Source organism: Oncorhynchus masou, chromosome 7 (assembly GCF_036934945.1).
Source record: "Oncorhynchus masou masou isolate Uvic2021 chromosome 7, UVic_Omas_1.1, whole genome shotgun sequence".
Taxonomy (NCBI): Eukaryota; Metazoa; Chordata; class Actinopteri; order Salmoniformes; family Salmonidae; genus Oncorhynchus; species Oncorhynchus masou.
Genome location: NC_088218.1, coordinates 19,178,816 through 19,196,395, shown reverse-complemented (window position 1 = coordinate 19,196,395; position 17,580 = coordinate 19,178,816). Strand labels below are relative to the sequence as shown.

The 17,580-nt window shown below is 47.1% G+C and overlaps 1 pseudogene; it reads right to left on the bottom strand.

Moving 5' to 3' along the window:
- Positions 1-36: 36 nt before the first annotated feature.
- On the bottom strand, positions 37-16,852 carry LOC135543078 (bile salt export pump-like; annotated as a pseudogene).
- Between the last annotated feature and the right edge of the window lie 728 nt (positions 16,853-17,580).

Genomic DNA, 17,580 nt, shown 5'->3' with positions numbered 1-17,580 from the left:
AGTCGACAATCGTAAACAGTTACTTTATACCCTCAATGTAGATATTTGGATTCATTTTATTCTTATGCAATACAGTTAATTCCAAAAAAAAGTAAAGACACAAAGATTAAAGGTAGCCACTCAGACCTACAATATTCTCAGACATACTGTTTACATGTAAGACAACAAATAAATACACATGACCAATTAACACTGAAGAATGTGTGACGGTTGACAGGATCCCTTCTGCAGAATAAATACTATTTGACCCGGCATGATGACCTGAACAGACATTTCCTGGTTTGGCTCCTTTAACCCTGAGGAGTTAGCTGATTGGTGCACCGGTGGTGACAAGTTTGTAATAGGCCCCTTTGAGGGCTATGAGATAGTCATGTGGACCCTGTTCGATGACGAAGCCCCTGGACATAAAGCCGATGATGTCAGAATTCTGGATGGTGGAAAGACGGTGGGCGAACACGATGCAGGTTCGGGCTTCCCTCGCGTTATCCAGCGCCTCTTGCACCGTCTGTAGCGCACGCACACACACACGGTTTTGACTTGAGGTTATTATTTATAGGGGTGCCAGGTAGGTTGTGCCTACCAGAGAAAACATTGGTTTCTCCTTTTGGTTTGGGAGGGAATGAGTCCCATCTGGTCCTTAAAACATTGGAAAGAACTTCAAAAACAACTGTATTCTTTTTTGCGTGGGTTATATTAGCAACATCAATGATTCCACACACATATAATATCACAAAGAGTTCTGGTTCCTCCAGAAATGTCCTGTACCTCGGGCCTAAAAAAAAAGAGTCCAGCCCGGTAAAGGAGTTCAGGGATCTCAAGTGACCTTTGTCACGCAATGTTTGTCCGTTCATTCAGTGTAGCGTAAACCCAGTATTAATTAATCATACAATCAATATAACAATTATTTTACCACAGAAATTTAAAGCGTATCAACTCTTACTAAGTCCTCCACTACAACTAACTACATAAATCATCACCGTAAACATCACATCAAAACAAATGAAATACCGTATACAAAAAGGTTGTAGTCAGTAGGTGTCAAGCAATCCAATCCGCCAATAGATCTCCAGCGGAGAAAGGCCACGAAGAACGGAGTCCACGGACGCAAAGACTGGATCCGATCCTGGGTAAACTCTATTAGGCTACAAAACAAACGGAATAGAGACGGATTGAACACATCTCCATCACAACCCCACTTTTGCGCAGCTGATGCTGGCTATTTAATTGGGAATTAAAGGGAAAGCACCCTATTGGAAGGAGAAGCACTGAGACGGTTCAGGGCCGTCACAACACACACACACACACACACACAAAGCTTTGAGCTGATTTCCCAATCACCCATGACTCACCATGATTACTTGATTACTGCCTCTGCCTCATACAATGGACCGAAGGCACAGGCAAATTGCATGCTTGCCTTGCCTCGTACCAATTCTAAAACCATTTGAAATAGCTATCTGTAATAAAGCTATCTGTATAAATTTCAGTCTATCCTCATCAGGTTCAGGACTTCTTCTACTGCTCGTGATGATGACAGGCGGTTGTCATGGAGACATTACTTTCTCGCTCTCCGTGTCCAGGGCTGAAGTGGCTTCGTCCAGTAGCAGGATCTTAGGGTTGCGGATAATCCCCCTGGCGATTACTATGCGCTGCTTCTGTCTCCGAGAGAGCTGGGAGCCCTGGGAACCCACATTGGTGTCATATTTCTAAAGGGGGAAATTAAAACTTTAAAAGACTACTGTGTCAAACAAAGGGCTATAGATGCCGGATATACCCTGACAGAGTTCTTGTGACTAGAAGTTTGGCACAGAAACTGGACATTTGTATTTGGATCTTAGTGTGCGGGTATCTTTGATAGAAACAAAGATGTTAGAGTGACTTGATTTAAATGACACATTTAAATCGTTGGTGTTTCCTTCCTAATAGTGCTACAAACTTCAGTTGCAATGACAGTATTGTTTTAAGTTTGTACAATGTCAGTGTTGTTTTAAGTCAGTACACTGACAGCAGCATTACCTCAGGTAACGTCATGACAAAGTCGTGGAGTTGGGCTTTCTTGGATGCGGAGATGATGTCATTTAGGCTGACTTCACACAGGTTGTCTCCGATGCTGCAGTCAAACAGAATGGGCTCCTGGGATACGATGCCGATCTTGGAGTGCAGGTACGTGGCCATCTGCAAATGCAACATGGAAAATCCAGTCAACTATCCTGTGAACTAATCCAGCTCCCAGGATACCCCCACCCTCTTACAGTCCTTATACCTCTAGAGACATATATGGGGATATTGCGTGCTGTTGAGAGAAACTGAGGACTCACCACTTTGCCCTGTTCGGGGTCATAGAATCTCTCCAGTAGCAGGACGCTGGTGCTGCTGCCCACGAAGGCCAGTGTTTGGCCCGGGCTTTACCGATACGTTGACGCAGTTCAGCACCTGGATGTCTGGCCGGGTTGTGTACGTGAACTTACAGTCAATGAACTCTAAGTTCCCGCTGAAATCAGGCTGGACGAGAGAGAGAGAGGGGGGCGTGAGCGAGAGAGAGAGAGAGGGGGCGTGAGCATGAGAGAGAGAGGCGGCGTGAGCAAGAGAGAGAGAATGAGCGTGTGTTTGTGTGCGCTTGAGCAACATGTACCCATTTGTCCCCCTCGTTGCTGTAGATGCTGATCTTTGACAGGTGGTCGAGGAGCTGGAAGAAGCAGGCAGCTGAGATCTTGGCCTCAGCGTAGTCTGGGGGTGTAGGAAGAGGCTCGGCCCAGCGCTGTGCCACTTGTCACTATGGCTGAGATCACTCTGAACCAATCACAGAGAGACAATGTGGTTTAGTCAAGTTAATATATAGGAATTAACACAGGTGGTGTAGGTAGTGGAATACATCTTGGACAATGTGATTTCATGGTCTGTTTATGAAGTAGACAGACAGGCAGACAGGCAGACAGTTTCTCTCACCTGAAGACCAGGCTGTAGTGGAGGCCCTCCTGGCGCACCAGGTACCCTCCAAACCTGTAGGAGGCGCTGTTGGACATGAAGACAACACAATGGGCGAAGCCGTAGCAGGCGCCGTACACGTTGGCCTTCTGATTGGCGGCCTGGTACGGAGCCTCCAGGTGATCCTTGTACATCTCCACAAAGCTCTGTTCCTTCCCCAGTTAACAAAGGTGATGGTACGGCTGTTGTTCAGGGCCTCGCTCAGAGATCTACAAAAGATACCACAGAGATGACGCAACCACCCACCACTACCACCGTGTAAGTCTAGAATAGGAAGTAGGAACAGTATACAGTACAGGAACTCTGCGCATGATCTCTAACACACTGTAAGGTAAGCCCTCCAGTGGGTCTACTGTGACTGTTTCAGCAAGCGCGCACCTGATGTCTATAACAGACATTACAATAGTTACAGGCTGAAATATCTTACAACATGACACAACGGAAGTTCTGTGGGAGTGACTTTGCTTGAACGACTCTAACAGAAGCTTTTGAGAAACATGTGAGAAGTTAGTGACAATTCACTTCCAGTCACAGTAGCACTATGTGACTCCAGCCTGTTACAAACAGCCCTGGTCAGTGAGTCGGTGGTGTACGGTGGAGTACGGTGGAGTACTGTAGCCTCCCCGTCCTGCATCCTCCACGGCCTGTTTGTCCTGCTTGGCGAGGCCAGTGAGCATCTTAGCCTGGAAGCCTCCGGAAAGAGCCAGGGAGGGCAGGAAGTACATGATGACCAGGCTGAGCTTCCAGCTGAAATAGAAGGAAATGATGACAGCCACGCCAATGTTGGTCAGAGAGTTAACGATCATGCCGATCTGAGAGCCCGTGGCCTAGGAGAGGACAAGGGAGCGGTGTCAATCACTTTGGGTCGGATTAGGTTATTTACCCAGAATGCCAGATGGGTGAGGTTTTCTTTTGAGTCATCTGCATTAGTTCCAAAGCACTCCATTAAATCAAGTATTTGAAAGACACTAATACTATTTGGTCTGGGGTCTGGTAACTGCCCTCTATGAGGACTATATGAGGACTATATGAGGTCCATACTGACCCCTTGGACCTGTGTGCTCAGAGCCCCAGGGCTGTTCCTGTGGTCATCAAACCAGCCCACCTCCTGACCCAACATGGGTTGTCAGCAGCTCCCCAGACTTAGAGAAGGCATAGCCCTGGGGCAGACACCGACACCATCTGATCAGGTTAAGGGAAATGACAAATGACAAAAAGATAGATGAAATAGGCTTCTCTTTTCACGGAGTATAGAGAAGCGGGAGAAAGGATCCGGTTGATGTGAAGATTAAATATGTATTTTAGAACAAGTAACAAAAGAAAGGTGAGCATGGAGGGAGGGAGGGAGGGAGGGAGGGAGGGAGGGAGGGAGGGAGGGAGGAGGGAGGGAGGGAGGGGGAGGGAGGGAGGGAGGGAGGGAGGGAGGGAGGGAGGGAGGGAGGGAGGGAGGGAGGGAGGGACATGTACTTGGAGCATATGGGTGATGAAGGAAGTCACTCCGACCAGCACAAAGAACATGCAGATACCATTGATCTCCCTCCTCTGAGCCTCTGGGTCTGGTATGGAGAATATCTACAGGAACCAACCATTCCACCTCAGGCGCCGACAGAGATGGTCGCCTCGCTTCGCGTTCCTAGGAAACTATGCAGTATTTTTTTTTTTACGTGTCATTTATTACATTGGTACCCCAGGTAATCTTAGGTTTTATTACATACAGTCAGGTGGAACTACTGGATATAAGAGCAACATCAACTCACCATCATTACGACCAGGAATACGACTTTCCCGAAGCGAATCCTGTGTCTTTCCCACCATCCGGGAGAATGGAAATCAACGTAATCAACACTGCTAGCTAGCCAGCTAGCCCCCGAATAGCAGCACTGTAGAAACTATTACACTCGACGGAACGACTTGATTAGTGTAGTGTCAACAACGCAGCCACTGCCTGCTAGCCTACAAAGTCAACAACGCAGCCACTGCCAGCTAGCCTACTCCAGCAGTACTGTATCATTTCAATCATTTTAGTCAATAAGATTCTTGCTACGTAAGCTTAACTTTCTGAACATTCGAGACGTGTAGTCCACTTGTCATTCCAATCTCCTTTGCATTAGCGTAGCCTCTTCTGTAGCCTGTCAACTATGTGTCTATCTATCCCTGTTCTCTCCTCTCTGCACAGACCATACAAACGCTCCACACAGCGTGGCCGCGGCCACCCTAATCTGGTGGTCCCTGCGCGCACGACCCACGTGGAGTTCCAGGTCTCCGGTAGCCTCTGGAACTGCCGATCTGCGGCCAACAAGGCAGAGTTCATCTCAGCCTATGCCTCCCTCCAGTCCCTCGACTTCTTGGCACTGACGGAAACATGGATCACCACAGATAATACTGCTACTCCTACTGCTCTCTCTTCGTCCGCCCACGTGTTCTCGCACACCCCGAGAGCTTCTGGTCAGCGGGGTGGTGGCACCGGGATCCTCATCTCTCCCAAGTGGTCATTCTCTCTTTCTCCCCTTACCCATCTGTCTATCGCCTCCTTTGAATTCCATGCTGTCACAGTTACCAGCCCTTTCAAGCTTAACATCCTTATCATTTATCGCCCTCCAGGTTCCCTCGGAGAGTTCATCAATGAGCTTGATGCCTTGATAAGCTCCTTTCCTGAGGACGGCTCACCTCTCACAGTCCTGGGCGACTTTAACCTCCCCACGTCTACCTTTGACTCATTCCTCTCTGCCTCCTTCTTTCCACTACTCTCCTCTTTTGACCTCACCCTCTCACCTTCCCCCCTACTCACAAGGCAGGCAATACGCTCGACCTCATCTTTACTAGATGCTGTTCTTCCACTAACCTCATTGCAACTCCCCTCCAAGTCTCCGACCACTACCTTGTATCCTTTTCCCTCTCGCTCTCATCCAACACTTCCCACACTGCCCCTACTCGGATGGTATCGCGCCGTCCCAACCTTCGCTCTCTCTCCCCGCTACTCTCTCCTCTTCCATCCTATCATCTCTTCCCTCTGCTCATACCTTCTCCAACCTATCTCCTGATTCTGCCTCCTCAACCCTCCTCTCTTCCCTTTCTGCATCCTTTGACTCTCTATGTCCCCTATCCTCCAGGCCGGCTCAGTCCTCCCCTCCCGCACCGTGGCTCGACGACTCATTGCGAGCTCACAGAACAGTGCTCCGGGCAGCCGAGCGGAAATGGAGGAAAACTCGCCTCCCTGCGGACCTGGCATCCTTTCACTCCCTCCTCTCTACATTTTCCTCCTCTGTCTCTGCTGCTAAAGCCACTTTCTACCACTCTAAATTCCAAGCATCTGCCTCTAACCCTAGGAAGCTCTTTGCCACCTTCTCCTCCCTCCTGAATCCTCCTCCCCCGCCCCCTCCTCCCTCTCTGCAGATGACTTCGTCAACCATTTTGAAAAGAAGGTCGACGACATCCGATCCTCGTTTGCTAAGTCAAACGACACCGCTGGTTCTGCTCACACTGCCCTACCCTGTGCTCTGACCTCTTTCTCCCCTCTCCCCTCTCCAGATGAAATCTCGCTTCTTGTGACGGCCGGCCGCCCAACAACCTGCCCGCTTGACCCTATCCCCTCCTCTCTTCTCCAGACCATTTCCGGAGACCTTCTCCCTTACCTCACCTCGCTCATCAACTCATCCCTGACCGCTGGCTACGTCCCTTCCGTCTTCAAGAGAGCGAGAGTTGCACCCCTTCTGAAAAAACCTACACTCGATCCCTCCGATGTCAACAACTACAGACCAGTATCCCTTCTTTCTTTTCTCTCCAAAACTCTTGAACGTGCCGTCCTTGGCCAGCTCTCCCGCTATCTCTCTCAGAATGACCTTGTTGATCCAAATCAGTCAGGTTTCAAGACTAGTCATTCAACTGAGACTGCTCTTCTCTGTATCACGGAGGCACTCCGCACTGCTAAAGCTAACTCTCTCTCCTCTGCTCTCATCCTTCTAGACCTATCGGCTGCCTTCGATACTGTGAACCATCAGATCCTCCTCTCCACCCTCTCCGAGTTGGGCATCTCCGGCGCGGCCCACGCTTGGATTGCGTCCTACCTGACAGGTCGCTCCTACCAGGTGGCGTGGCGAGAATCTGTCTCCTCGCCACGCGCTCTCACCACTGGTGTCCCCCAGGGCTCTGTTCTAGGCCCTCTCCTATTCTCGCTATACACCAAGTCACTTGGCTCTGTCATAACCTCACATGGTCTCTCCTATCATTGCTATGCAGACGACACACAATTAATCTTCTCCTTTCCCCCTTCTGATGACCAGGTGGCGAATCGCATCTCTGCATGTCTGGCAGACATATCAGTGTGGATGACGGATCACCACCTCAAGCTGAACCTCGGCAAGACGGAGCTGCTCTTCCTCCCGGGGAAGGACTGCCCATTCCATGATCTCGCCATCACGGTTGACAACTCCATTGTGTCCTCCTCCCAGAGCGCTAAGAACCTTGGCGTGATCCTGGACAACACCCTGTCGTTCTCAACTAACATCAAGGCGGTGGCCCGTTCCTGTAGGTTCATGCTCTACCACATCCGCAAAGTACGACCCTGCCTCACACAGGAAGCGGCGCAGGTCCTAATCCAGGCACTTGTCATCTCCCGTCTGGATTACTGCAACTCGCTGTTGGCTGGGCTCCCTGCCTGTGCCATTAAACCCCTACAACTCATCCAGAACGCCGCAGCCCGTCTGGTGTTCAACCTTCCCAAGTTCTCTCACGTCACCCCGCTCCTCCGCTCTCTCCACTGGCTTCCAGTTGAAGCTCGCATCCGCTACAAGACCATGGTGCTTGCCTACGGAGCTGTGAGGGGAACGGCACCGCAGTACCTCCAGGCTCTGATCAGGCCCTACACCCAAACAAGGGCACTGCGTTCATCCACCTCTGGCCTGCTCGCCTCCCTACCACTGAGGAAGTACAGTTCCCGCTCAGCCCAGTCAAAACTGTTCGCTGCTCTGGCCCCCCAATGGTGGAACAAACTCCCTCACGACGCCAGGACAGCGGAGTCAATCACCACCTTCCGGAGACACCTGAAACCCCACCTCTTCAAGGAATACCTAGGATAGGATAAAGTAATCCTTCTCACCCCCCTTAAATGATTTAGATGCACTATTGTAAAGTGGCTGTTCCACTGGATGTCAGAAGGTGAATTCACCAATTTGTAAGTCGCTCTGGATAAGAGCGTCTGCTAAATGACTTAAATGTAAATGTAAATGTGGATCGGATCCCAGCCGGAGAACCAATACAACGACGCCGTAAAAGGGGAAGACGAAGCGGTCTTCTGGTCAGGCTCCGGAGACGGGCACATTGCGCACCACTCCCTAGCATACTACTCGCCAATGTCCAGTCTCTTGACAACAAGGTTGATGAAATCCGAGCAAGGGTAGCATTCCGGAGAGACATAAGAGACTGTAACATTCTTTGCTTCACCGAAACATGGCTCACTCGAGACACGCTATTGGAGTCGGTACTGCCAGCTGGTTTCTTCACGCATCCCGCCGACAGAAACAAGCATCTTTCTGGTAATAAGAGGGGCGGGGGCTATGCCTTATGACTAATGAGACGTGATGTGATCATAACAACACACATGAACTCAAGTCCTTCTGTTCACCTGACTTAGAATTCCTCACAATCAAATGTCGACAACATTATCTACCAAGAGAATTCTCTTCGATCATAATCACAGCCGCATATATTCCCCCCCAAGCAGACACATCGAAGGCCCTGAACAAACTTTATTTGACTCTATGTAAACTGGAAACCACATATCCTGAGGCTGCATTCATTGTAGCTGGGGATTTTAACAAGGCTAATCTGAAAACAAGACTCCCTAAATTCTATCAGCATATCGATTCAGCTACCAGGGCTGGTAAAACCCTGGATCATTGTTATTCTAACTTCCGTGGCGCATATAAGGCCCTCTCCCGCCCTCCTTTCGGAAAAGCTGACCACGACTCCATTTTGTTGCTTCCAGCCTATAGACAGAAACTAAAACAGGAAGCTCCCGCTCTCAGGCCTGTTCAGCGCTGGTCCGACCAATCTGATTCCACGCTTCAAGATTGCTTCGATCACGTGGATTGGGATATGTTCCGCATTGTGTCAAACAACAACATTGATGAATACGCTGATTCGGTGAGCGAGTTCATTAGCAAGTGCATTGGCGATATCGTACCCACAGCAACTATTAAAACATTCTCCAACCAGAAACCGTGGATTGATGGCAGCATTCGCGTGAAACTGAAAGAGCGAACCACTGCTTTTAACCAGGGCAAGGTGACCGGAAACATGACCGAATACAAACAGTGTAGCTATTCCCTCCGCGAAGCAATCAAACAAGCTAAGCGTCAGTATAGAGACAAAGTAGAGTCGCAATTCAATGGCTTAGACACAAGAGGTATGTGGCAGGGTCTACAGTCAATCACGGATTACAAAAAGAAACCAGCCCCTTCGCGGACCAGGATGTCTTTCTCTCAAACAGACTAAACAACTTCTTTGCTCGCTTTGAGGACAATACAGTGCCACTGACACGGGCCGCTACCAAAACCTGCAGACTCTCCTTCACTGCAGCCGACGTGAGTAAAACATTTAAACGCGTTAACCCTTGCAAGGCTGCAGGCCCAGATGGCATCCCCAGCCGTGTCCTCAGAGCATGCACAGACCAGCTGGCTAGTGTGTTTACGGACATATTCAATCAATCCTTATCCCAGTCTGCTGTTCCCACATGCTTCAAGATGGCCACCATTGTTCCTGTTCCCAAGAAAGCTAAGGTAACTGAGCTAAAAGACTACCGCCCCGTAGCACTCACTTCCGTCATCATGAAGTGCTTTGAGAGACTAGTCAAGGACCATATCACCTCCACCCTACCTGACACCCTAGACCCACTCCAATTTGCTTACCGCCCCAATAGGTCCACAGATGACACAATCGCAAGCACACTGCACACTGCCCTAACCCATCTGGACAAGAGGAATACCTATGTGAGAATGCTGTTCATCGACTACAGCTCAGCATTTAACACCATAGTATCCTCCAAACTCGTCATCAAGCTCGAGACCCTGGGTCTCGACCACGCCCTGTGCAACTGGGTACTGGACTTTCTGACGGGCCGCCCCCAGGTGGTGAGGGTAGGTAACAACATCTCCACCCCGCTGATCCTCAACACTGGGGCACCACAAGGGTGCATTCTGAGCACTCTCCTGTTCCCCCATGACTGCGTGGCCATGCACGCCTCCAACTCAATCATCAAGTTTGCAGACAACATTACAGTGGTAGGCTTGATTACCAACAAAGACGAGACGGCCTACAGGGAGAGGAAGTGAGGGCCCCCGGAGTGTTGTGTCATGACAATAACCTCACACTCAACGTCAACAAAACAAAGGAGATGATCGTAGACTTCAGGAAACAGCAGAGGGAGTACCCCCCTATCCACATCAACGGGACAGTGGTGGAGAGGGTAGTAAGTTTTAAGTTCCTTGGCGTACACATCACAGACAAACTGAAATGGTCCACCCACACAGACAGCGTGGTGAAGAATACGCAACAGCGCCTCTTCAACCTCAGGAGGCTGAAGAAATTTGGCTTTTCACCAGAAGCACTCACAAAATTTTACAGATGCACAATTGAGAGCATCCTGTCGGGCTGTATCACTGCCTGGTACGGCAACTGCTCCGCCCACAACCGTAAGGCTCTCCAGAGGGTAATGAGGTCTGCACAACGCATCACCGGGGGCAAACTACCTGCCCTCCAGGACACCTACACCATCAGATGTCACAGGACGGCCATAAAGATCACCAAGGACAACAACCACCCGAGCCACTGCCTGGTCACCCCGCTATCATCCAGAATGCGAGGTCAGTACAGGTGATTCAAAGCAGGGACAGAGAGACTGAAAAACAGCTTCTATCTCAAGGCCATCAGACTGTTAAACAGCCACCACTAACATTGAGTGGCTGCTGCCATACATGTAAAAAATGTATCACTAGCCACTTTAAACAATGCCACTTAATGTAATGTTTACATACCCTACATTACTCATCTCATATGTATATACTGTACTCGATACCATCTACTGCATCTTGCCTATGCCGTTCTGTACCATCACTCATTCATATATCTTTATGTACATATTCTTCATCCCTTTACACTTGTGTGTATAAGGTAGCTGTTGTGAAATTGTTCGATTAGATTACTCGTTGGTTATTACTGCACTGTCGGAACTAGAAGCACATGCATTTCGCTACACTCACATCAACATCTGCTCACCATGTGTATGTGACAAATCAAATTTGATTTTGATTTGAGGAATACACACACATACACACATTATTAAGTTAATGAACCGATATTCAATGAAGACGGTCTTGGTTAATACTCCACCCCTCCACCTTACCGCCAGAATCTGACTGAAGAGCAGGGAGTACACTGGGTTGACTCCCCCGTTGACAGCAGCTCCGGTGGTTCCAAACAGCATGTAGGGCCATTCAGGAGCATTGTACTTCAGGATCCTGGTCACTGGAGCAGGCTCAACATGCTCCTCCACCTCCTCTACAAAGGCACTCTGGACACAAACACACGTGTATGGACTGTGGATACAAGTCTAACAAATGCACACGTGTAAACTGTAGATTACCTGGAAAGGGTAAGGAGTAAGTAACCTCTGTTTAACCCTGTTGATGACTTCCATACCAACCTCCTTCACACACACAGACACACACACACACACACACACACACACACACACACACACAGACCTTGCCCGCGTCTGCCTGAGATACAAAGGATTCTGCTTCTGGAATGAGGTTGGACAGCTGTGAGCGGGTCCTCTTCCTGATAGAGGCTCTGCACATGTCAATGCACTACCAAGATACAAAATGGCATCATCAGTCAGTATTCTGGCACAAAATGTCTGCCGTGCTTCACCCAGATGTGTGTCGGATTACAAGGAAACCAGATGTGAGTGAGGCCTTGTGAAAAGGATGTGAAGTGCATCATGAGAGATGTAGTTCTACAGTACCTGAGACTGGCACTGTATCTTCTATAAGGTACGCACCAACATCTCCATCTCCCTGGATAGATTATTCTGCTCTGGCTCATCGTTGCCCGCACTGACACAGGCAAAAGGCAGGAGGTTATTACACAAAATGTTATAAGAAATGTTTTGTTAACAATGTTCCTGCACATTAATTTCTCTCTTAATACTTTTTATGTTGACAAAAGTGCATTCAAGTCAACTTTAGAATTTTGGGGTGGGGATGCATTGATCTCATAGGGACCTACTCTGTCTGGCCTTCCAGTTGAGAGCCTTGTCTCCTTGGCTTTGTAGGGTGACCAGAGTGAAGTAAACACCCTTCCTCATCATGCTTGCCCCTCTCCACCGCCCGCTCGTAGCCCACGATCACGTCCGCGTTCTTAATGGTGGACAGAGGATGGGCTATGGAGATGGTGGTGTGGCCATTGTGTACCTTATAGAAGATAAACACCAGACCGTTATCCTAGCTGGCTACTGTAAATATGGTTATTTTCATGGTTGTTTTGCTACCATTTGTCACGTACTTAGGTCTGATCCTGTTGCATGAAAGATGATACGAAAACACAATCTATCATCAGAGTTATCCTAACTATTATTACTGTAATTAATTGATCCTAGCAGAGACACTTCCTGGTCACTTCCTGCTTTATTTAGGGGAGAGGGTGCTATTTAGGACGCAACCACCCACTTTGTCCAGAGCCTCCTGTACCACAGCCTCACTCTCATTGTCCAGAGCGGAGGTGGCCATGTCCAGCAGTAGGATCCGGGGGTTCCTGACCAGGGCCCGGGCGATGGCGATACGCTGCTTCTGACCGCCGCTCATCTGACCTCTGCCCTCTCCCACCAGCGTGTCAAATTTAGCTAGCCATTTCACACCAGTTACACTAGCCCTCAATGTATAGCATGCTAAATTATGTCAACCTCACCTGTGGTAGGATGGGAGGGAGCCTCTTTGGGGCATGGAAAAAAATGGGATATTTCAAATGTCTCTACACTATTTCCTCTAAAGACTCTCAAGGAGAAAGAGAGGATGGGAGGGAGGGAGGGGAAAAAATGGGATATTTCAAATGTCTACACTATTTCCTCTAAAGACTCTCTCAATGATACACTTTAGTGGAGGTGCACTTTTGTATTGATAAAGGTAGCATTCTTTTACTAATGTGTTACATCATGTTAAATATAAACTCGGCAAAAAAGAAACGTTCTCATTGTCACCTGAGTTTATTTTCAGCAAACTTAACATGTGTAAATATTTGTATGAACATAACAAGATTTAACAACTGAGACATAAACTGAACAAGTTCCACACACATGTGACTAACATAAATGGAGTAATGTGTCCCTGAACAAAGGGTGGGTCAAAATCAAAAGTAACAGTCAGTATCTGGTGTGGCATACAGCTGCATGAAGTACTGCAGTGCATCTCCTCCACATGGACTGCACCAGATTTGCCAGTTCTTGCTGTGAGATGTTGCCAGGCTCCGGGCTCTTCGCTGGCCATGGCAGAACTGACATTCCTGTCTTGCAGGAAATCACGCACAGAACGAGCAGTATGGCTGGTGGCATTGTCATGCTAGAGGGTCATGTCAAGATGAGCCTGCAGGAAGGGTACCACATGAGGAAGGAGGATGTCTGCCCTGTAACGCACAGCACTGAGATTGCCTGCAATGACAACAAGCTGATGTCCGATGATGCTGTGACACACCGTCCCAGACCATGACGGACCCTCCACCTCGATCCCGCTCCAGAGCACAGGCCTCGGTGTAACGCTCATTCCTTTGACGATAAATGCGAATCCAACCATCACCCCTGGTGAGACAAAACCCTGACTCGTCAGTGAAGAGCACTTTGTGCCAGTCCTGTCTGGTCCAGCGACGGTTGGTTTCTGCCTATAGGCAACATATTTGCCGGTGATGTCTGGTGAGGACCTGCCTACAACAGGCCTACAAGCCCTCAGGCCAGCCTTTCTCAGCCTATTGCGGACATAGACATAGTTTCAGGCTCTTATTTTGAAAAATGACCGAGAAAGTTCACATCGCATCATTGTATGGCTGGGTGCCAGCAGTGTTTTGTATGCGCAACAGCCTGGTGCAGCCATTTTCTCTCTCTACTATTGAAGAAGCTACAGTCCCGGTTGATATATTATCGATTATATATTGTAAAAACAACCTGAGTATTGATTATAAAATACATTTGAAATGTTTCCTCGATCATTACGGATACTATTTGGAATTTTCGTCTGCGATGTCGTGACCGCTCAAACCTGTGGATTTCTGAACATAACGCGCCAGGTATTTTGGATATAAAAATAATCTTTATGAAACAAAAGGAACATTTATTGTGTAACTGGGAGTCTCGTGAATGCAAACATCCAAAGATCATCAAAGGTAAGCGATTTAATCTATTGCTTTTTTTTCGTGACCAATCTACTTGGCGGCTAGCTGTTTGTAATATTTTGTCTACTGAGAGAGATGTGCTTACATAAACGCTTGGTATGTTTCGCTGAAAAGCTTTATTGAAATCTGACACGCAAGGTGGATTAACAACAAGCTAAGCTATGTTTTTCTATATTGCACTTGTGATTTCATGAAAATTAAATATTTTTAGTAGTTAAATTTGAATTTGGCGCTCTGCAATATAGTGGTGGTTGACGAAAATGATCCCGCTAATGGGATGGGTACATCAAGAAGTTAATTAATGGACATTTTTGTAGGGGTTGATACAGGTTTTGTTAGGGCAAATAAAGTCTGAAATTTCAACTCCCAACCAAAATGATTGGATCTGAATACCTTTATACTTTATAGAACTGCAGAATTTCCCTAACAGTTTGTTTTAAAACTCAAATACACTACACTACCTGCTGTGCAGGACAATTCTCAGCAACAAAAGAGTGATCAAATTAAGATCCTACATCTGTACTGGTCCAAAGCATGACAAGAAATGCAAACCTTTCCCAGAACTTTTTCTATTAAAACCTAAAAGGGGAATTTTGGTCTGTGTTTTTCTCTTACTCTGACATGTGTGTGTTTAACTCTCCAGTCGAGGGGCAGTCGAACCAGCCAATCTCCATCCTCATCACTTCCTGAAGTACATCTTTCTGATGATCTGGATCTGTCGCGCTGCAGACGTCACCCACAACGAGATCTAAAAGAGAAATAAGGCATTCAAAGCAATCATCAAACTGCTTGAACACAGTATGTTGATGCCAACTATATACTTACTTGAAGGTATCCTAGCAAGAAAACTGCGCATCCGATGGCAACATAATAGTAGGCAAAATTGGTCATCTCATACTCAATGTCCAGAAGCCTGAGAATGAATGTCATACAGATGTAGGTTAAAATATAAAATATATCTTTCTATCCTCAATCCTTGATATAGAAATTCCATGTGTAGCAACGTTCTACTCTTCTGTACAGCGACGAATAGGACTTACCCGCATGTTAAATTCTTCATCTTATCAGACTTGGTGCTGTCCAGCCAGTCTGTCCATACTGACTGGTTCTTCCACTGTATGGTGTTGTTGATACGTTCCTTCCTGGGGTCCAGGAGCTCCTGTAACTCGATGTCGTACTCGATGAAGGTGTCAGTGAGCATCCCGAACACCAGCAGCATGAGAGGCTTGGCGGAACCGTGGAGGAAGGCACACACACTACCCCCCAGCATCATCAGGGTCACAACCAACCAATGGGTCAGTCATCACAACAGGTGTTCTGATAATCTGACCTACCTTCTCAGTATGTACTACCTGGACAAAATATGCATGCTTTAACCACTGTAATCATGTAGATGGTAATATAGTCATTGCTAAAATAAAGGCACCCCATTGGAACCTGCCTGTGTGTGATGAGTCTGTCCCATGATGCTCCATTCTCATATTGTACCTTACCATTCTTGTACATGTTTCTGATGATTTCCAGTCCAGTTGTGGTTTAAAGCTCTTATGTACAAGAGTTATGAGCCAGCTCTCTCACACAAATGAGATGAAATAAAAACATCTTCATGTGACCTTCACACAACACTACACAACCGCACAGGGAATTCACTGAAGGAACCATAGAGTTAGGTACGGTTTTGTTTTATCTCTATGAAAAGAAAATACAAATAAAATACTTTACCAGCTGAAAGAAGCCAATCCTAATAGCAGCTTCATTCTTTTTGTTTGGAGACCTGAGACAATCACAGAGAAATTAGTCAAAGCCTAAAGGACATGAGTGGGAATAATGTAGGGGGTGAAGATGGACTTACTTTGTGTTCTGTTCCAGGTTCCCCATCGTCCTGCAGCGGGGAAAACAAGAACATGCTATTAAATGTGACCTTGTTTTGATAAGAAATGGGCTCCCGACTGCATCTCAGTGCTAGAGGTGTCACTACAGACCCTGGTTCAATTCCAGGCTGTATCACAACCGGCTGTGATTAGGAATCCCATAGGGTGGTGTACAATTGGCACAGCATCGTCCGGGTTTGGCCGGAGTAGGCCTTCATTGTAAATAAGAATTTGTTCTTAACTGACTTGCCTAGTTAAATAAATAAATAGTTTAATTTATCAATTTTACCAGCAAGAACCCAAATCACACAGAATATAAGTCATGACAAGTGTTGTTGTTTTTATCTGAGGAAGATGCACTTACATGAATGCGTTGTTAGGTTCTGTAATAAAAGATGATAAATAAATATTATACTTTTTGAAAGCACTGTTTATGTCAGGGAAATGACATCAAAATGATGCATTGAACATAATCATATTTATGCAGGTGTACCTTCATCAAAACAATTGTTTTCTTCTCCCAGCTTTTTGATGCTCTGTAATTTCACTGATTCAGCAGGCATCCTGGACTGTCTACAATACATTTATAAGAGGAAAAATATATAATAAAAATGAATTACAAAGCCAAAATACATCCCATTTGAAATGTATTGTATTATCACTGAGATACCTACCAACTTGTTGTTTCCCAAATCCAATAAAAAACGACTTATCTCCTCTTTGCACTAAAACCCTTGTTGGATTCTGCTTCTTTACATTATAGTCGATCCAATTGTACACTAAGGATCTCCAGTCCGTACTAAGACATGTGCAGCCGAGTCCACCTGACAGCCTGGTGCCACCACTGTGTGTCTGTAGAGATGGCAGGTGGTCACTGACAGTGGGTAAAGAGTAGACTGATAGTGTGGCTGTGGGCTGGAAGACGCTGAGGCCCTCTGCACCACGTGCAAGCCAGGTCCAGGCTGGAACTTGGGGTCATATGATCGTGTTTAGAGGTAAGTGTCCTGTCAGTTTGTACTTCCCAAGGGGCCGATGATCCAGCTATGCAAAGAGTAGGAGAGAGCATGGTACAAAAACCAATCCAGACCCTTTACTACAAAGCTCTCCTTGCAATGAAAAGGAATCAGGGTTTTACACTTGCAATTGCACTCATGGTATATGTGTTTTTCTTAAATTAGGGCTAAATGGATGTTATGAGAACGTCAGCTAATCATTTTTCAAGAATACATAACAAGTAATGATATTAAGTCACAATCACCATCACAATCCTGAGGTATGCCTACTTTTGTTA